We start from the raw sequence: 22,459 nt of genomic DNA on the forward strand, positions 1-22,459 counted from the left end.
TGGGAAACCCACAGCTTGCCCATTGTCCACACAGCAGAGGTGAAACCCCACTCTTTAGAAAGTACTGCATGCACACCCGGAACAATCAAGAACCCAAACACTTGGGCTTACTCTGGGATTATTTGTCCAGGGTCTATTTGGGTTTTTTTGGTTTTTATCCTGCCTTAGAACCTTGTTTAGGAGTTACTTTTCTCATTACTTAAGGGAAGTAAGAAGTTCAGCTGAGACCATTATAATTCCAGAGGCAAAACAGCAGCTTCAGTTTGGCCTGTGTTTTATTCCCACTTCTCCTTCAGGTTTTACCTGAAGTATCCCATGGGATACACAGCTGGGAGCTGGTATCTTTGTGGGTTTATTACACGGCCTTTCTGCTTCTGAAATTTCTGTGTCTGTAACTTGTGAAATACAACTTGCAAAGAGCCTCTTTAGGCAGTAAACCAAAACCAAGCCCATTGCCATTGAGTTGGTCCTAACTTATGGTGCCCCCATGAGTTACAGAGTAAGAACTGCCCCATAGGGCAGAAGCAGGTTGCCAGGATTGTCTCTTGTGGAACCGTGGAACGATGGGTGCGTTCAAACCGCCAACCTTTATGTTAGGAGTCCAGCACAACAGTTTGCACCACCCAGGGACCTCTCTTGAGGCAGTTGTTGTGTTGTTGGGTGCCATCAAGTCAGTTCTGACTCATAGGGCCCTACAGGACAGAGTAGAATTGCCCCGTAGTGTTTCCAAGGAGTGCCTGGTGGATTTGAACTGCCGACTTTTAGGTCAGCAGCCAAGCTCTTAACCACTACACCACCAGGGCTACCTTTAGGTAGCAACACCACTGACGTTCATTACCCGTCCTCTGAGAACAAGAGAGAGGAGTATGCACCCACGTGGAGAAGGCCCTCACACTCTACACGCACAACTAATGCAGTGGCTCGTGAGGCCAGCCTGATGTGCCAGGGGGCTGGAAAATGGAGGGAGGAAAGAGGCCGACGAGTGTTCTCACGGTGGCCGGTGAGGGGAGAGTGGAAGGATGTGGTCATGGGGAGAGAGGAAAGAAAGATGAATGGGGCCTGAGTCAGTCATAGGCGAAAGCAAACAGGAAGGTTTTAAAGTGAGATTTGAGGAGAGGAAGTGGCTCTGAGCAAGGGAGGGAGAGAGTTCCAGAGATCTGTCTTGGAAAACAGCTACTCTTCATATTTTTGGATAGTCCTACTCATGTGAATATTTCTTGGCGGTACTGACAGACGAGTGAACCAATTTTTTATTATTTTTTTTTTTAAATCACAATTGGCTCCAACCTTTCCTTAGAACTTGAACCAAAAAGGATTGGGACTTTAGGTCTGAAAACATTCAGTGGGTTCATTTGTGAGAAATTGCACTGCTGCCTGCTGCTCTTAGCAAACACTCGGGGCCACCCAGATGAAGGGAGCAAGGGGAAGCGTCTGGCCCGTTCAATCTGCGGTCCTCTTGCTAATACTGTGTCCACTGCAGTCCAGCTGACTGGGGAGCCATCCCAAGGAGGGCTCTGCGCCTTTATAAATCTTTCTAAATTGCCAGATGTGGAATTATGTAAAACCCATTGCCACTGAGTCGACCCCGACTCCTAGCAACCCTATGACTGGAATCACGTAGGGCTGGCTAATTCCAGAGTTCCTGGGTGGTACAAATAGTTAACAGGCTCAGCTGTTAACCAAAAGGCTAGAGGTTTGAGTCCATCCAGAGATGTCTTAGAAGAAAGTCCTGGAGATCTACTTCCAAAAAATCAGCAACTGAAAACCCTATGCTGTACACTTGCGTTCTGACACACATAGGGTTGCCATGAGTCAGGATCAGCTCAATGGCAGCTGGTTTGGTTTTGGATTCCCCACTTGGCAAGAAGAGTTGCAAGTGGTGAAGGGGAGGAAGGGGGATGGGCCTGTGAAGGTGGGGGTCTAGAGTAAACTTACATGAAAAGACGAGGGGTTTTTGGTTGGCATTCCCATGGAAAGCATAAAAACAGATCCAGCCAGATAAAGGGCAACCTTTGATAGATGTGCAGCACCCTGTTTGGTGCAAATGAATCTTAAGACAGTTCTGGAAATTAAAAAAAAGAAAGAAAGAAAACCTAACAAAAGCCAGTTTCATAAAAGACTTAACCCAAAGACAACAAATCTTTCCAGTTGCTTGGGGAAGTCCCCTTCCCATGACAGCTTATCAGAAATTGTTCTTTCCATATTATGAAAGATAATAAAATCCTCTGAGCTTCAACAGCTAAGAGGCTTTGCTTTTGTTCCTTGTTGCATGACTTTGGGAACTGAACCTTCATGGCCCTCATTTTTCTCATTGGTAAAATGGAGAAGATAGGCTTTGCTCTAGCCTGAAGAGACATTACTCAAGTGGTTTGAACCCTTTGCATGAAAGTCGAGAACATTATTCAGGATAGCAAAATTTGTTGCAGACCAACTAATACAATAATACAAAGGTTATTGTTTGTTTCTTCCTAGTCGAAAACTGAACTCAGGGATGGGCAAGCTTAATGCCGGGTCACTTTTCATTGAGCTAGAAAATAAACTGTTAAAATAAAAACCCCACTGCTTTCTTGCACTGTGTCCATGTTCTCCATCATAAAGTCGAGACTAACTTCCACATCGTAATAAGATTTCAAACCTTGACATAGCAAACACATTTTATGTGCTTATGTTATTTTAGCAGCTTTATTGACATATAATTCACATTACTTTATGTTATTTTTTACACCTAAAACTGCACTGTCAAATAAGTAGTCACTAGCTTCATGTGGCTGCTGTTGTTGGGAGCCATCCAGTTGATTCCAACTCATAGCAACCCTATGTGACAGAGTAGAACTGCCCCATAGGGTGTCCTGGGCTGTAGTCTTTACAAAGAAGCCCTGGCAGCACAGTGGTTAAGAGCTATGGCTGCTAACCAAAAGCTGGCAGTTCAAATCCACCAGCTGCTCTTTGGAAACCCTGTGGGGCAGTTTTACTCTGTCCTATTATGATTGCTAAGAGTTGGAATCAACCCAACGGCAATGAGTTTGGTTTGTTTTTATTTTTTTCTTAATCTTTACAAGAGCAGATTACCGGGTCTTTTCTCCCACAGAGTGGCGGGGTGAGTTGAAGCACCAACCTTTTGGTTAGCAGCTGAGTGCTTAACCGTTGCACCACTGGGGCTCCTTCTCATGTGGCTATTGAAATTAAAATTAGTAAGATAACAGTAATTTAATACAATTAAAAATTCAACTCCTCAGTCACACTAAGCACAATTCAAGTGCTCAAAGGCCATATGTGACTAGTGGCTATGGATTGGATGGTACAGATAAAGGCTATTCCCATCACTGTCTAAAGTTCTATTGGACAGCACTGACGTAAAATAATATATACACATTACAAAAATTTGGCAAATTACATAAAAGCAGGAAAAGGATAAATAAATTTCCTATTTTCCCCCCACCCACTGAAAACTACTAATATTTTGGTGAATTCTTTACAATTTTTTTTCTGCACAGCTATTGTTTTAGACCACTTAATTACGATCTATTTAATATGCAATGCTCTAGTCTGCCTTTTTAACTTTAAAATATAAGCATTCTTCCATGTTATTATCTACTTTTCAGAAACATAGTTTTAATGGCTGCAGAGTATTTTATCAATAGAGGTACCACTACCCTATTGCTAGGCATGTAGAGAGCAGAAGTTTGAACTAAAAAATAAAAAAAGGTAAAATTTCAAATTTGATAGCATTTGCTAGGTTTAAAAAAGGCCAGCGAAATGGCTTCTTTCTACAGTAGTCTCTAATCAATTGCATTTTACTGGGAGCCGTCACAAATCCAGGGACATCAGACTAATCCCGAGGAATGATCCACTTGAACCAGTGACGGCTTCCTCTCCCCTCCTGAGCTCCTGCACATGGCAGAGGCAGCCATGTGTCATCACGCCTCATAACACCCATCCCCACGACTTTAGGGCTGTGCTTAGCAGATGCTAAGTAATGGCAACATGCTGCAAAATGAGGATAATCATCATGAAATTACACGTTTCATTTGCCAAAAGCTAAAGCAGAAGGGTTATGCTCTTGAAGAGCATTCTTTCTGCAATATTCCTTGTGCCTCACAGGGTTGATGTGAGTAGCTGATGAGATAATTTACCTGAAAGGGCCCCACACAGAGCCTGGCACACTCTCTCCAGTCAGCTTCCAGAACCTTCTCTCTGCTGGTTCTCCTTCTACCACGCTGGCTGCTCCCTCTTGGTCTCCTCAGCTAGACGCTCCTACCTTCCTGAATGCTGAATGCTGGGGATCCCAGGGCTCTGCCTTTGGACCACGCTTTCTAACATTCACTCCCCAGGTAATATCAGCAGCCTCTTAACAACCATGAAACCAAAAAAAACTGTTGCCATCCAGTCGATTCTGACTCACAGCAACCCTACAGGACAGAGTAGAACTACCCCATAGAGTTTCCAAGAAGTACCCGTTGGATTCAAACTGCTGACCTTTTGGTTAGCAGCCGTAGCTCTTAAGCACTACGCCGCCAGGGTTTCCAAAAACCATGAGGACCCCTGAATTTCTCTCTTCCTCCTGAACCTCTCCCTTGAACTCCAGACTCATGATTCCAACTCATAGTAACCCTATAGGACAGAGTGGAACTGCCCCATAGGGTTTCTAAGGCTGTAAATCTTTATAGAAGCAGGCTGCCACATCTTTCTCCCTCATAGCTACTGGTGGTTCGAACCACTGACCTTTCTGTTAGCAGCCAAGCGCTTAACCCCTGTGCCACCAGGGTTCCTCCAACAATTCCTCTAGGCCTCCCAAAATTAAAATGTAACTTTTCCCCTACTTGTTAGAGAGCTCCTTGAGGCAGGGCAGTCTCCTCTCTTCATCCCCTCCAGCCTTGGTTAGCTCTGTCAACGAAGCCTGTCTCAGAACCACCCTCCTCACCCAGGCTGGACCCTGGGCTCACAGGGTGGTCCCTGGAGAAGGACCACATCCCTACATGCACTTGAAGGTGCCAGGCCTCATAAGTGTACTTTGAAAAACTCCAATGGGCCCTGGAAAAAGAGGACGGGAAGTTGCAAAAGGCAGGAGAGGCCCTCAATTGACCAGGCTTCAGGTTCTGGGAACCAAGGTGACCCTCCCCTTCCATTGACTAGGATCACCTCAGCCCATGACTAAAAGAGAGTGATAACAGGGCAAGAAATTGAAAGTATCAATCTTATGAAAGGTAACCTGCCTGGGAGCGAAGAGGGGTGGGGTAGGGCAACCAGAATTACACTCATCTGTGCACCTTAGAGTAGTAGAACTGCCCCATAGGGTTTCCAAGGAGCGCCTGGTGGATTCGAACTGCTGACCTTTCCGTTAGCAGCTGTAGCACTTAACCACTACGCCACCAGGGTTGCTATGAGTCAGAATCGATTCAATGGCAACAGGTTCGGTTTTTTTTTTTTTTGCTGCACCTTAGAAGAAATACAACCGGAATGCTTAGAAGCAAAGTTGGTGAGACTTCAGTTTGCCTACTTTGAACATGTCATCAGGAAAGACCAATGCCTAGAAAAGGACTTATGTTTGGTAGAAGGCCAGCAAAAATGAGGGAAACCCTCAATGGGATGGACTGACAACAGCCGCAACAATGGACTCAAATATGTCAACCGTCGTGAAGATGGCAATGTTTTCTTCTGTTATACATAAGTTCAGGAGTCCCTGGGTGGCTCAAATGGCTAAGTGCTGAACTACTAACTAAAATGTAGGTGGTTCAAACCCACCCAGAGATACCCCAAAAGTAAGGCCTGGCCATCTGCTTCCAAAAGTTCACAGCCTTGAAAAGCCTATAGAGCAGTTCTCTTCTGACACTTGCAGTCGCCATGAGTTGGAAATGAATCAGTAGCAACTAACCACAACAACAAGGACCCCAGAGCTTACGGTGGAACAATTTGGAAACCTTGTCTTAAAAGCCATCACTCTAAAAAGTCTGTGAAATGAAGACGCGCCACCATGGTGAAGGAAGTAGCACCTCAGAGGCTGTTCAGGCGTTGAGGCCACGCTAGGCGTTCTCTTGGGTCCAGCATGCTGCAGCATTGGGGATGCAGCCTTCATGACCAAGAGCTGCTGTCACAGTGGACGGTGAGAGTCTTCGTCAAGAGGGAAGCTGACTGGTGGATTGCTTTGGGGAAAGGCAAAGGAGCACGAGGGAGAGGGAAGGAGGCAATCACTTCATGACCTATATCTATACTGTGAACCTTCTAAGTCATTACGCTTTATTTCTCTTAATTCTCTAAACAAATCTATAATATGGAGAGGAAACTGAGGCTGGGACAGGTTCAGGAACTTACCCAAGGTCATAGAGCTGAGGTGTGAATGATAACTTGCCCCACCCCCAGGTCCCTCTCTGTTCATTACATTCCTCCACGCCAGAGACTCTCAGGCAGGCACTTTGAGGAGGCAGGAAGGTGGGCAGAGATGCAAGATGCTTCAGGAAGGGGCTGGGCAAAGCCTGAGGGCCAGCAATCCTGGGTTCTGGCTCAGCTCGAGTTGGTAGGTGACTTCGCAGGACCCCTCACAGAAAATGGTGCCTATGGCAATTAGTTTTAAATTGCTGAATGATCTCTCACAGCTGGCGACGGAAACAGCAATGGCCAATAGAAACTGTTTATTAGCAGTCCCTTCTCAAGCAGTGCCCAGGACTCATGCCCTATCTGCCATACCTTAGTGACGCCTCAGACCCTGACCTCTACAGGCTTCAGGCTCCTCATCTGTCCAGGATGGAGCTGCCTGTGGGTCTCCAAGAGGCTTTCAGCTCTGAATATCTATGACCTTCGGACTTATATCCCTTGGTTAGGATTTGTCCACTTACAACTCTGAAAAGAATGATCCCCACGGATATGAGACTCAGAATGTTAAGACTTTGCAAATGTTACCCGTTCAGCAACAATGTGTGCATAGAACATTCTTGGCCAGGGAGAGCGATGTTAGGGGAAGAGCGGAAGTCCGTCTGTCAGCAGTGGGCTTAAATGTGGCGGGATGGCGGGAGGAGTGATGGGAGAAGGGAATCTGGAAAGGCTCACGTTCTGTTTGAAAAGAAAAAACATTTTAATGGGACATGCTCACTCACTGTAGATCTTAACGACCTCTAATACTGTAACCCGGAGGGAAGGGGAAGAAAGAAAGAGGATTTGTGGAGTGAACAGGGAGAAGAAAGAGAAAGGGATAAAAACAGGACAAATTCCATAGTGGGGCTCCCAGAGCAGATCAAATGGGGGGCAGAGGGTACAACTGACCTGGCCTTTGGATATGAAGGCACAGAGATGACTTGAGGATACTTTAACACCAGAAAGTAGGTTAGAAAAGGAAACATTTCTTTTTTAAAATAAAACTTATTCCTTTATTTTTATTTTTTTGTTGATTAGTTTATTTTGTTGCACAATTGATTTATATTTAATAGACCTTAGAGGGCACTGGGTTTACTGGGTTTATTTTTTAAAGCAGTTTTAGGTTAACAGAAACACTGCACCGAGAGGACAGAGAGCCCCCATAGATTCCCCACCGCCCCTGCAGTTTCTCCTATTATTGACGTCTTCCATTCATGTAGAACATTTGTCATATTGACGGACGGATATTGAGACTTTTAACTAAAGTCCGTAGCTTACTTTCGGGCTCACTCTTTGTGCTGTACAGTCCTATGGGTTTTGGCAAATGCATAGACTCAGGTATCCACCGTTACAGTATCACATAGTTTCACTGCCCTAAAAATGTCTAGCGCTCCACCTATTCAACCCTCTTCCCCTATCCCCTGAAAGCCCTGGCAAAATGTTTCATTTTGAAAATTAAATAGCTCTAATATACACAGTGCAGATCAGTTAGTTAACTCACTAGGCTTCGGTTTCCCCAGTCATGGTGGGAAAAAATCTCCACCTCATAAGGATTTTGTGAGAATAAAGCGAGACCACACCTGTGTAACCCAGCAGCATCTTTCATCTGGAAGTCCTGTCGCTCACTCAGTGACAGGAATCAGCCTTGAAGAGCAGAAGCCTTGTAGCAGCAGGAAACAAGGATGACACCGGACAGTGCTAGGCCAGGTCTGCACAGGGGCAGCACAGGGCGACGTGCTAGAGAAAGAGCAATGGAGTCAGGCCAGGAGAGGTCTCTGCAGAGCCTCCATTCCTCCCGGTGAGTGGTACCTGGAAGCCCACAGCCCCTCTGGACTGAGACAGCCAACCCAGAGGGATAGAGAGTGGTCAAGGGAAGCATGAGGTTTCTCTCCCAAGACTGAGGGGGCTCAGGTCAGTTGTAATCAGAAAATTAAAGGAGAAACAATGTCACTTGTATCCCAAGATGATGAGTATAGTGTAGTGGTTGAGAACTCCGGATTTGATTGCTGGGTAGGGTTTCTAGGTCCAGCATGGCAGGTTCAAGCTGGGTAAAAAGAAAAATTTAATAAAGGAATTTTTTATGAAGTTGTGGGCTGGGTTTAGGAAAGGCAACAAAGGATAGAGTGGTACTTTGGAGCCGGTCACAGCAGGGAGCTCTTGCCACCACTGGGTCTCCAGGAGCAAAAAGTGGGGTGGTAACTAGAACCACACATTGTTGTTGCTGTTCTTAGTTGTCATCGAGTCATCTCCAACTCAAGGCATCCCACATACAACAAAACAAAACATTGCCCAATCCCATGCCACCTTCAAGACTATTGGTATGTTTGAATCCATTGTTGCAGGTATTGTGTAGTACATTCCAACAAAGGGGGCTCACCATCCAGCACTTTACTGGACAATATTTTGTTATGATCCATTGGTTTTTAACTGGCTAATTTTCAGAAGTAGATCACCAGGCTTTTCTTCCTAGTCTGTCTTTATCTGGAAACTCCACTGAAACCTGTTCACCATGGGTGACCCTGCTGGTACTGGAAATACTAGCGGCATAGCTTCAACCGTTATAGCAACGCATGAGCTACCACAGTACAACAAACTGATCGAACCCATATAGAGAAAAGGAAAACCAGACCAAGTGAACCTAGACCATTGGGAAAGAAGGATGAGTGAAGACAGGAAGAAAGAGTCTTCCTGGAATAGGGGTACAGAACTGACACCTGGAACCCCCCTCCTGTAGACATATGTTGTCCAAACACTATTTGAAGGTAACAAATTGCAGTCAGAGGGGCTAAATGACATGGATAATTGGAGACACAGATGAGACCAGAGCCCAGCACTTCTCTCAGTCTAAATGCCTCCTGAATAATTGCTAATACTGCACCTACACAGCACTTCCATGTGCCAGGCACCAGTCTAAGTACCTTGCATACATTAACTCACTTAGCTCCTTATAACAACTATGTAATATACCATTATTATCCCCATTTTACAGGTGAGGAAACTGCGGCATAGAGCAACAAAGCAACTTGCCTAAGATTACACTGGCTAGTAAGTGGCAGTACTGAGGTTCAAACCCTGAAAATTTTTCTACAACATCAGTGTTCTTAATCACTAAGGGGTAAACCTCAAAGGGAGATGTTAAGGGGGACTGTCACCGTTACTAAGGAAACAGGACTCCAGATAGCCAACTGTCATTGGCCACAATATGGCATTTGCTGCCGCCACCCCCTTTCCTACCCAGTCCTTCCAGCTCACTCTCCAAGGCAGGCCCCTCCAAGAGGGCCTCCCGTTCTCCCTCTCACAGCAATCCTACTCTTCAGAGAGGCCTAGCAGAGGGGTCTGGAGCAGCACATGAGGGTACATGGAGGGATCATGTCAGCCAGCCAGCCTGTATCTTTTCCAGCCAGCCCAGCTGCCATGTGAAGTGCCATCTTTATACAATGAGGGCTCCACACATTAAATCACTCAGGCAGCGTGTCCTGGGAACACTCTAGACTCTTTAATTGTACTCCCAAAGAGGCTTACAGGACAGAGTGATGAATTCTTGGACAGGAGGCAGCTCAGGCTCAGCAGCCAATGTCAAAACTTGATAAGTCAATTGGTGCTTTGCCCAACTCATAAGAGCTCTTCACTGGACTCAGCCACAGACTCAACACTTTGTTCCTCATCTGGGTACCTTCCTCCTGTCCTTTGCCACAGGGGAACTACCTCCTGACCAACATGCCAATGCTGGCAATGTGCATATCCTTCCTGTGCCCCACTTGCTACCTAGCCCGAGCCAATGATTCTATGTCACAGATGAGGAAACCAGGATGATAATAAGTATTAAGAGGACTTATGGAGGGCTTCGCTCTTCCACAAATGCCATCTTACTTCACACCCATAACAACTTTGGAAGCCAGGCAATAATAATGACAGATAACATTTGTTGATCTCTGATTCTGTTAAAAGTGCTTTTTAGGGATTACTTATTCAAACACTGTTGATCCCTATTTTACGATAGAGGAGCTGAGGTTTAGAGAGGATAAGTCATTACCTGAAGTGCCAGAATTTGAATCCAGGTAGTACTGACTTGTAACCACCCTGATATTCTGTCACATCAGGTGACAAAGAACATGGTATCCTGACTAACCTATTTGGATTTCATCCTAAAAGTGGTGGGAATTATTAAAATATTTCAAATAGAACATGCTGCTAGTCCAATTTGCCTTTTAGAAAGAATAGGCCTAGGATGGATAATTGAAGAGTGAGGACCTGGAGACTTAGAGGCTATCATGATATTCCAAGGGATGAATAATGAAGACCACCTGAACTAAAGCAGTAGGAGGTAGTGAAGAAGAAAGAGATCTAATGGACATTGGAGGTAGAATGAGGCTTGTTGGGTAAGAGGTGGGCAGGAGGGTAGGGATTGAAAGGGAGAAGCTTAAGATTGCTTTCAGATTTCCAGTTTGAGAAGCTGGGTAGATAAATGGGTCACCAGTTGGAAAGAGATTACAGGAAGGGGGCAGATTTAGGGGTGCTTGAAGGGAGAATAATGGCTTCTATTTGGGACTTGTTGAGCTCAAGGTACCCACAGGACATTTCAGATGGAAAAGTCGCTCTAGCATGGTCTGAGCTATAGATCATAGTATTTGGAAGTCACTAGTCTTAAGTTCAAGAACCAAATACATTAAAGTTGTTGAGATCATCCAGGAAAATTGTGAGCGATAAAAATAAATAGCCAAGGGTTTATAGTCTTTATAGCCCAAGTTTAATGGTAAGCTGTGGGAGAAAAACCGGGCAAGGAGACTGAGAAAAAAATGGTTAGAGAAAAGAGACAGCAAGATGCCCAAGAAACCAAAGGAGATTATTTAGAGAAGGGAGTAGTTTAGTGTGTCAAATGTTAATGTCAAGTGGGAGGGTGGGAGGAAGTCAGAAATAGGTCCACTGGGCTTGGCCATTTTGAGGACCTTGGTGACCTTTGCCAGAAGTGGTATCAGTGGAATGGTGGAAATAAAATTATCCTACAGGAGGGCTGTTATGGATTAAATTTTGTCCCCCCAAAATGTGTGTCAATTTGGCTAGGCCCTAGTTCCTAGTATTGTGTGATTGTCCACCATTTTGTGATCTGAGGTGATTTTTCTTTGTGTTGTAAATCCTGCCTCTATGATGTTAATAAGGCAGGATTGGAGGCAGCTATGTTAATGAGCCAGGACTCAATCTACAAGATTAGGTTGTATTTTAAGCCAATCCCTTTTGAAATATAAAAGAAGCAAACAGAGAGACAAGGGGACTTAAGCTCGGAGAATAGTGTGTCCTTGGACCCAAGTTTCCCATGCTGAGAAGCTCCTAGATCAGGGGAAGATTGATGATAAGGACCTTTCTCCAGAGCCAACAGAGAGAGAAAGGCTTCCCCTGGAGCTGGCACCCTGAATTCAGACTTCTAGCCTCCCAGACTGTGAGAGAATAAATTTCTCTTTGTTAAAGCCATCCACCTGTGATGTTTCTGTTATAGCAGCAGTAGGTAACCAAGACAAGGGCAAAGAGTAAGCAGAAAGAAAGTGAGGTCAGAGAGTGTATACATGTAATTTCCAACTGAGATCTGCTCTAGCTGAGGTCCTCAGAGTTAGTTCAAGGGTTACAAATCCATTAGTACACTAAAAATTATTCACAGATTAAATAATGTGTCTCACTTATATCATAAGCACATGCTATGATAATTCAAAAAAATTAGCAAAGTACAAATTAATTTAAAAGCATTGCTGGATTTATAGTATCTTTTGATCATTATTTCTTCAGTTGGCAGATATGAGAAGTAAAATTAATATACTGCAAGGGGCACAAAATATTTTGGTGTTAAAAAGATGTCCTCACACTATGCAAGCTTGGGAACCACAGGGATTCATTCAAAGAGCTTGGCAATAAAGAGAAGAAGAGAGCATTATCTAGAAGAGAGCTTTGGGTCAAAGGAAGGCAGTTAATTCGTTGGTTGGTTGGTTTGCTGGATGGCTGGTTTTAGCTTTTTAAGATGGGAGATTTACACCTACTCTCTAATGAGTGATGAGAGCTGGTAGAAAGTGTGAAGGTGGAGACACAGGAGAAGAAGGGGTAAATGGTGGAGGGAGGTTTCTGACAAGGCAGGAGAGTGGGATCTGGAGCCCACGTAGAAGAATTAACTTGAGAGGAGAAGGAACACCTTTTCCTCTGAGGAGAGGAATGAGTTACTCTGAGGGAAACTGCCATGTTCTCTGTGGATAAGGAGGCAATGTTGCCCCTGAGAGGGAAAAGAAGGGTGCTGGGGTTAGAGGTTTGGTGAAATCTGAGATTAGAAGTCACTATTGTTGAAAACTGGTGGGGGAGAGTGACTGGTGCCAAATAAAATAATTACTGCCCCCCCCCCACACACACACTAATCAAGTGGCATCAATCCTCCATGTACTGATGTCGCAAAGACTTAGCTAATCCAGTGTTAGGCAAACACTTTTCCAAGGATGCAAGTTTCTCACAAATTTTTTAAGGTTTTCATCAAAAAGGGGGGGAGGTGGCAGAGTTATGGGGAAATATATTTGTGGATATTTGTATCCTTTTTTGGAAATTCATGATGCATATTAGTAGATTAAATTCTCTGAGATCTCTATTGTTGTGGGTGGGGGAGGACTTCTCAACATTGTTTAACACAGTATTTCTAAACTTAACCATGATGGCTTTTTTCCACAACCACAGAACCTGGCTTGGACCCCTGATCTCCTAATTCTGAGTCTTTGTCCCCAGGGCCGCCAGTTTCTCACTCTGCTTCCAGCAGGACCGCACCTATGCCACCCTCATTTGAGAGATATCCCCCTTTCCTTTCTATAAGACAAATATTTATTTAGCACCTGCTCTGTACCAGGAAGAAAACATGGACCCTACTCTTAAACAGCTTACAGTCTAGAGGGAGAGTCAATATATAAAAGGTAATTTCCAAACAATAAGGACTTTGGCAGACAGGGACTTTATGTCTAGGGTGATAGCAGGGGAAGGATCAGTTTGACAAGGATCAGTTTAAGCCCTTTCTCTGTACAATGGGAGTCCCTGGGCGATGAAATAGTTAACTCTCTTGGCTGCTGTCATGGATTGAATAGTGTCCCCCCAAAATATCTGTCAACTTGGCTAGGTCATGCTTCCCAGTATCTAATGTGATTTTCCTATGTGTTGTTAATTCTATCACTATGATGTAATGAGAGGGGTTAGTGGGAGTTATATTGATGAGATCTACAAGATTAGATAGTGTCTTAAGCCAATCTCTTTTGAGATATAAAAAAGAGAAGCAAGCAGAGAGACATGAAACCTCATACCACAAAGAAAGCAGAGCCAGGAACAAAGTGTGTCCTTTGGACCCAGGGTTTCTGCACAGAGAAGCTCCTGGATGTGGGGAGGATTGATGACAAGGACCTTCCTTCAGAGCTGACAGAGAGAAAGCCTTCCCCTGGAGCAGATGCCCTGAATTTGGACTTGTAATCCCCTAGACTGTGAAAGAATAAATTTTTCTTTGTTAAAATCATCCACTTGTGGTATTTCTGTTATAGCAGCACTAGATGACTAAGACAGCTGCTAACTAAAAGGTTAAAAGTTCAAGTCCACCAGAGACACCTCAGAAAAAGGCATGGGGATCTACTTCCAAACAATCAGCCATTGAAAACTGTACGGAGACACTTCTACTCTGACACGTATGGGGTCTCCAAGAGTCAGAATTGACTCAACAGCAACTGGTTATATACAGTGCTGCCTGCTAAACACACTGTTGTTGTTGTTGTCAAGTAGATTCGGACTTATAGCGACCTCATGTGACAGAGTAGAACTGGCCCATAGGGTTTTCTTGGCCGTAATCTTTACAGAATCCAATTGCCAGGTCTATTTCCCACAAAGTCACTGAGTGGATTTGAACTGCCAGCCTTACAGTGTCTAAATATTCTGCCCAAAGATCACATACACACACACACACACACACACACACACACACGCACACATCAGAATCCATCACACTATGGAGATTACAGATTAACCAGAGGACAAGACGAAAACATCTGGGAAGACTTCCTAGAGGAGGTTGGTCAGGAGATGAAGCAAGTAGGAGAGGGTGGCATACCCAGCAAAGGCACAGCCTGAGCCAAAGCCCACAGGTGGGGAGCAGCAGAGTATGTGTCAGAGGTACGCAGTGGAGTAGCTTAATGTAGCCCAAGCATCCACCCGAGGCGGTGGAATGAGAGGGGACAGGTCAGCAAGGGCAGGTATAAAAGCAGTCATCCATGGTAACATCGCCTAATGCCTCCCAGCTCACTGTGCCCAACAGGAAGCTCCTGGTTGTAACGTAACCACTGCTTTCGTGATGATTCCATTTGTTCGGGCCTCAGAAGAAGGGAAAGCCACCACTGCTCCTTCCAAACCCTCAATTTCCCATGCTCAGGATCCCATTTCAACTCTCAGTTGGCTTCTTCAGCATTCATCCATGTATTGGAGCCTCCTAAAATGTTCCTCTTCAAAAATACTCTGCCCCCATCCTCACCAACACATCAGAAAAACAAACAAACAAACAAATAAAAAAAAACAGATGATCCATGTACTTTAGATGCAGGGATTGCTGAGGTGGAATCTGGACTTTGCCACTCAACAGCTATGTGACTCCAGTTGGTGATTCAGCCAGTGTGAAAAAGAACCAAATAAGACCTTTGTTGCAAGGTTGATTTGAGAATTAAACAAGATACCCCATGGAAAACATCTCGCTCCCAACAGATTCCAGAAATATTGCTTTCCTTCAGCTCAAGTTCCCCAGGCCCTGAGGGTGCCTAGAGCCCAGTGAAGGGTGTCTAGGTTTATCTTACTTTTTCTTAGGATTTTATGGGGGTAAAGGATGAGCGGATGCCAGGTTCATGGGAGCTTAGGGAGTTAGGAAGGAGTCACCGGAAACAAATGTTTCCACCAGTTTTACCTCAGGCCCGCCTCGTCCCTGCAGCTGTCCACAGTCAGACACCAACACTGGGTGATGATGGCGGCTCACTCCTCGGCCTCACCAAGGCACTCTGACTTGAGAGGAGGACGCAGCAGTCATGTCCCCTCGCCTTTCCTACCTCAGTGTGCACCAGCCAGACCCCAGCAGCCAGCACCAGCCCCTTTTCCAGATTCCCCGTAGTTCTGTCACCAATGAGTTTGCCCACCAGGGGGTATCTGGCAATGTCTGGAGACATTTTTGATTGTCACAACTATGGGAGGATGGTGGGAGGTACTACTGGCTTTTACTGAGTAGTGGGTAGGGTTGCTGCTAAACACCCTACCGTGCCCAGAACCGCTCCCACAATAGAGAATTGTCTGGCCCCAAAAGTCAGTAGTACTGAGGCTGAGAAATCTTCCCAGCAGTATTAAGATCCAGATGTCCGCAGTGAGCACTAGCTTGATGAGGCACATTTCCGTGGCCTCCTTCCCTTCCCTGTCTCACATCCCCACGCCCTACTGGGATTTCCTGGAATGCCCGCCCAAACTAACCTCTTCCACTCAAATCATTGTCTCCAGATGTGCTTCTGGGGATCACCACAACTAGACACAACTCAAGCTATTTCTGGTCTGGTGAAACAGGTAGAACCTACCTCCTGTAGGTAAAAGTCCAAATGAATATGACACAAACAGCAGCCTCTTAGAACATACTATGTTGTTATTGTTAGCTGCCATCTAGTTGTCCCTTGCCTCATGGCAACCCCATGCACAGTGGAACAAAATGCTGCCCAGTCCTCTACTTGGTCCTGTGCCATCCCCATGACTGCTTGCAGATCAGACCGTTGTGATCCATAGAGTTTTCCCCGGCTGATTTTCAGGTAGATCACCAGGCCTTCTTCCTAGTCTGTCTTAGTCTAGAAGCTCCACTGAAACCTGTTGAGCATCATGGCAACACACAAGCCTCCACTGACAGATGGGTGGTGGCTGTACATGAAGTGCACTGGCCTGGAATCGAACCCGGGTCTCTGGCACAGAAGGCGAGAATTCTACCACTGAACCACCAGGGCCTCAGGATACACTATTTCTTAGAGAACACTAAAAGATGCACTATAGAGAACACTCAAAAGAGCAGGGACTGGGTTTAGGTAGAGACAACCCCAGCATGTCTCCTTGAGGTGGTGAGTTGGAAGCCAGGTTCAAAGTGATAAGTGGGGCAAACTGGCAGCAAGGAGAAAGGGCTTTCTGAGAAGAGAAAGTGCCCCTGTAGGTACTCCCCAGATTTCAGCCCCAGGTCGCCAGCACCCTGAGTTTCTTTCCCTTCCAAGAGAAGGCTCCCAGGACTCCCAGGGAACTGTAAAGGCAACCATGGAACATTACAGGAAGTGCATATCCTGTAATGGAGGGATATTCTGCATATCCAGAAGACCCCTCCATCATGTGCACTTCCACTCTGGGAGAGGGAACAAAATGGTTGCAAATGTCTCCAGTGTGAACGGAAATCTTTGCTGGTGTCACGGCAAGGGGATTACATCTGCCTAGAGTTACAGGATGTATCACCTGCACAGAATTCCTTCCACAACATACTCAACTCCCCCCCCCCAAAAAAGTATTAAATAGCTGGATATATTCAATCTATATTTTTCATTCTGTTTTTTTTCTCCTGTGGTTTTTCACCAAAGTCCGCTTTGACATGCCATTAAAAGAAAACCCCATGTATATGAGCAAATAGATTTAAAAAGAAAAAAAAAACTAATATATCGAACAACTGAACATACACAACTTGGAAGTAGTAACCGGATCCTCTGCTCTGGCAGGCTGTAAACTGGGCTAGGGAGGGACATTGTTTTCCTTTTGGTCATTCTGCCAAGTTAAAAAGGAAGTTGGAGATTAGAACGAAATATTTAAATCAAAAATGAATCCTTCAATGAAAGTTGCTTGATCCCCTTTGCTCACCCCCTGCCTCCCTTCCCCCTTATTGGAAGCATATTTCTCTTTGAAAAGAAGTAGTGTATTGTTGCTGAATTGAAGGGGGACAGCCCCCTGGGGAGACACATCGATCTCATCGTTTTAAAAGTGAGAGATAAATGACCTATGGTCTCTTCCCAATCAAATGCTGTTTCTGCACATTCTCAGAATAAATGGCACGGTTCTCCCTGGGGAGCAGCGAGCTTTCGCCTTAGCTGGGTTTGCCTAGGCTAACCATGTATCCTAGATCCTGGAACGATGGTAAAATGCAACTGAAACGGACCATGCAAGTGATGCCAGGGTACCACATTGCTCTTTGAAACCCAAGCAAGACCTTGGCTTTTCCTAGTGTTGAACCTGTGGAACAGGCCTCATATTAAGATTCAGTATTTTTGATCTCTTACAGTCTCTCTCAAATTCACTGTAAGAGATGGGTAGATAGCTTTTGTTCTGCAAGTGAAATTGTAAAAAAAAAAAAAAAAAAAGGTCCAAGCAAGGAGGAGTGAGGAACAGAGCCACATCTGATATGTGAAGATATCCTCCAGCACTGTGCCTGCCAGGCCACTCCTCACAAGGTCTTTGAAGTGGCATGAGTAAATGGGACCCTCTTCATGCTGAGCCCACTTCACCAGGTGCCGTTGGGTCAACTCTGAATCATGGCGACCCCGGGTGTGTCAGAGTAGAACCGTGCACCACGGGGTTTTCAATGGCTGGTTTTTTTGAAGTAGGTTGCTGGGCCTTTGTTATGAGGTGCCTCTGGGTAGTTGTGAACCTTCAATCTTTCAATTAGCAGCTGAGCATGTTAACCATTTGCACCACCCAGGGACTCTTAGTCCACTTGATGCATGTGTAAAAGAACAATGCAAAACAAATAACGCGCTGGGACTTTCTGACACCAGGTCCTGCTTATTAGAAACACAGTACAAGTATCTACAGAGGAAGAAATCAGCAAGAATGTGATTCTGGGAGAGCCCAAGCCAGCAGGACAATTGAGAAAGATGTATTAAATGGGCTGTCGTCTTGGCAACTGATCTACTTCTACACATTTCAGTCCTTGCCCCAGGATTCTGCTATTCTGCTAAACCAACTTATCTATCATTCTTTAACACCGTATGTAAAAGTTGGTAATGTGGATCATCCATTTAAATCATGCTGTTGTTTTCAGATGCCGTCGAGTTGGTTCCAACTCAGCGACCCCAAGTACAACAGAACAAAACACTGCCCAGTCCTGCGCCATCCTCTAAATTGTTGTTATGCTTGAGCCCATTGTTGCAGTCACTGTGTCAATCCATCTTGTTGAGGGTCTTCCTCTTTTTTTGCTGACCTTCTACCAAGTATGATGTTCTTCTCCAGGGATTTCTCCCTCCTAATAACTTGTTCAAAGTATGTGAGACAAAGTCTCACCATCCTCGCTTTTTAGGAGCATTCTGGCTATACTTCTTACAAGACAGATTCGTTGGTTCTTCTGGCAGTCCACAGTATGTTCAATATTCTTCACCAACATCATAATTCAAAGGCATCAATTCTTCTTTGGTCTTCCTTATTTATTTTCTGGTTTTCACATGCATATGAGGTGATTGAAAACACCATGGCTTGGGTCAGCATATCTTAGTCCTTAAAGTGACATCTTTGTTTTTTAACACTTTAAATTATAAAAAAAAAAAAAAAAATTATAGTCACAATAAATTAACAACAGAATCAGTGCCACACCCCTAGCCATGGTGGCTTTTGTTTTGGTTGGTGGTAGTGCCATGCTTCTCTGGGACCAACATCCTCACAATCCTCTTCACAAAGGCTTTCTCTTTCTTCCTTCATTCCCAGTCATCTTGTCATCACCTCACACCGTTCTGGCTGCCACAGGCTCTCTGGTCCAATTTGGCAGTGACTATGGCTTTTTTTTTTTTTTATGGCTATACTGTCTGCTCCCCTAATCCACTGGACCCCATGCTCTGCCAGCTCACTGTTCCAAAGACACTGCTGGATGCCCTCACACTCCCAAGAGTCCTGTTCCACCACTAACTAGCTGTGTGAGTCTGGGAAAGTCATCAAATCCTTTGATAGTTTCTTCACACTTATAATGGGCATAATAATTCCAGTCCTATCTCTGGAAGAAAACTGAAGTGGAGATCCAATGAATCTCAGGAAATGGCTTTGGGGGGCATGATTCTCATGGCAGATTTTGTTTCCAAACCCAGCGAACCAACCCAGTGCTGTTGACAGGCGCTAAATGCAAATTTTCATCCAAATTTGCCCAAAGTGTGGCAAAATCAGATTACCAATTTGTGCATGTAAATTCAATGCCAGATTTTTCCTCCAAAATGTCCCCCTCTTCTCTGCTTCCTACAAAGAATAAAAGTTGGTCAACCAACTTTTCCCTGCAAAACTTGAGTTCATAGTTAGTGTTCCAGAAGGTGTGGCTGAGGATTATATTCAGTAATAAGCTCTGCATTTCGCATCTGTGGAACCACCAGTAAGGAAACCTTTACAAGAAATCATATTTTTAGGACCCAGACCTCATGTTTAATTAATCCTAACTTCCTAGGTTGTCATATGATGACAATTCCCAGAGGTAGCTAAAGAAAACAATTAAGTTTTAGAAGCATAAAGTAGTGAAAATACTGGTTCCTAGACTGTGTGGACCAAAATAGTGACAATAATTTTCAGTGTTTCCCCTTTACCTATAAAACAGAAGCCTCCACTCGTCGGCCTGTCTTTTGCAGTCCACTCCCAGCCTCAGTCTACCTATCGCACCAGGAGTCCCTCTTTTGCTGTATGAACAAAGCATTTGCTCCAGATACTCTGGATTATTTGCATTCTTCCAGAAACCAATTCATTTTTTTCCCCTCTTTATTTTCCCTCGGACTTCGTCCCCCACTCCCTTTGACCTAGCCAAATCCAACTACAGTAAGACCTGTGAAAGCCAAAACCTATGAAAGGCAGAAACCTGTCAGAGAAGGAAAACTCAAATAGTTACCAACAAATAAGAGTGATAGAAAAGTGGTGACTGCACCCTGTCAAAGGTTGAAAACTTCGAGACCCAGAAAAACAAGGCAGTTCATTCAAGTTCTGGCTGTCATAGTTTTCACTGTATTTTCTACTAAAACAAGCGGTGAACCAAAACCCAAACCTGTTGCTGTTGAGCCGATTCTGACTCACAGCAACCTTATATCCATTGCCCTCAAGTTGATTTCGACTCATGGCGACCCTATAGGACAGGGTAGAACTGCCCCATAGGGTTTCCAAGGAGCTGCTGGTGGATTCGAACTCCTGACCTTTTGGTTAGCACCCTTAGCTCTATAAAACCAAAAACCAAACCCATTGCCTTCGAGTCAATTCTGACTCATAGCAACCCTATAGGACAGAGTAGAACTGCCCCATAGAGTTTCCAAGGAGCGCCTGGCGGATTTGAACTGCCGACCTTTTGGTTAGCAGCTGTAGTGCTTAACCACTACACCACCAGGGCTCCAAATGAGCGACAGAAAGGTGGTATAAGACTACAGTCTGTCAAAGGCAGAAAATTAGGGGGATCTGCGAAAACAAGGCAGTCTCATGGAGTTCCAGTTCTCACAGGTTTGTCTGTAGTTCAAACCTCTACTTCTTCCATGAAATTCATTCTGAACATCCCAGCCTGAAATGATAGCTCCCTCTGAGTACCTAAGGTGAGCTCACGTGCTAACTCAGTTGTGCTGCCTTCCCATACTTCTAGTCTCATCTTGACTAGCACCTCTTCCTATTCATATTTTAATGCTTGGTGCCCCAGTCTACTTGTTTACCCCAGTGCTAGCTTAGGTAGCATTTCACACAGAGTAGTAGCCTCTCATTGGAGCCCTGGTGGCGCAGTGGTTAAGAGCTTGGCTGCTAACCAATAGGATGACAGTTCGAATCCACCAGCAGCTCCTTGGAAACCCTACGGGGCAGTTCTACTCTGTCCGATAGGGTTGCTATGAGTCGTAGTTGACTCGATGGCAATGAGTACGGTTTGGGTTTTTTAGCCACTTATTAAAAACTTGATACTTAAATTTGACCCACATGCTTGCATAATACTCTGATGAAAAGAAAGATTCCTCATGCATAAAGCATCGGAATTATAGAAATACACTCCCATCAAATATTTTTGGCTAAAAAGGAAGGAGTATCTTTCCACAGTCTCAACAGAAACTGTGCCTGTGAATGTGTGTTTGGGGTACAGAAGTAGAGAGAGGCTTGTTAATTTTAAAGCCACATAACATGTTTGGCTAACACTGTGACTCCATTTGTGTATTTCAACCACGTAAAATACACTCTGGGATTCTGGCCTGAGAAAAATAGCCATATAAGGAGAAAACAAGGCATTCCCTATAGCTGCCCTTGTAAAACACTCCGTGATTTAACCCTCTGCTCGAGACAGATCCAAGCTCCTGCACTTTACAACTGCAAACAATCAGATTCCTGGGAGGAGCTCAGCATGTGACCTTCACCATTGGGCACCAATGATCACAAACAAAACCTGACAGGTCACACACAGGGCAGCCTGACCAAAGCGTTCCTCTCAGCGGTGGGCCGTCCCAGCCAGAGCAGGCACTGAGAGGAGCTGCAGCCTAGAGACAACTCTAAGGAGCTCATCAATCCCTCTTTCCTTCAAGAACACAGGGATCTGGGGTCTGCCTCCACCATCCAGGTGACAGTTCATCAATCTGCAGAATCCCTCCACAGGGGAGGTGCAGGTGGGAGAGCGGAGATCAGGATAAAGAAAGAGGGACTCCAGGAGCAGCAGATGAGGCAAGAATTTTTGGCTGACAACCAGCACAGTGCCCATGGTCCTGTTGTGCAATATCTACCCAGCTGGGGGAACCCTGCTCTGTACAAGGGAGGAATTACAGAGCGAGGGGCCAACAGAGAGCCCTGCTGGCCCTCACTTACACTTTCTTCATCTTGATTGCTGTTAATAATGACTCTGTGAGATGCGTAAATCCTGGTGGCGTACTGGTTAAGAGCTACGGCTGCTAATCAAAAGCTTGGTAGTTCAAATCCACCAGATGTTCCTTGGAAACTCTATGGGGCAGTTCTACTCTGCCCTACAGGGTTGCTATGAGTCAGAATTGACTCGAAGGCAACGGGTTTGGCTTTGGCTTTTCTGTGAGATGTAGTTTTCTAGATGGTGAAACTGGGGTTCTGAAAGGTTCCAACGTCACTCACATGTAATAAGTAGGGCCATAATTAGAAATAGTGC

The 22,459-nt window shown here is 44.9% G+C and overlaps 1 non-coding gene across 1 annotated transcript; it reads right to left on the reverse strand.

Moving 5' to 3' along the window:
* Window positions 1-16,281: 16,281 nt before the first annotated feature.
* TRNAR-UCU (transfer RNA arginine (anticodon UCU)) lies at window positions 16,282-16,352 on the reverse strand. The gene has a single exon. It is a non-coding gene; the product is annotated as a tRNA-Arg (tRNA).
* Between the last annotated feature and the right edge of the window lie 6,107 nt (window positions 16,353-22,459).

The sequence above is a fragment of the Loxodonta africana genome, chromosome 9 (assembly GCF_030014295.1).
Source record: "Loxodonta africana isolate mLoxAfr1 chromosome 9, mLoxAfr1.hap2, whole genome shotgun sequence".
Lineage (NCBI taxonomy): Eukaryota > Metazoa > Chordata > Mammalia > Proboscidea > Elephantidae > Loxodonta > Loxodonta africana.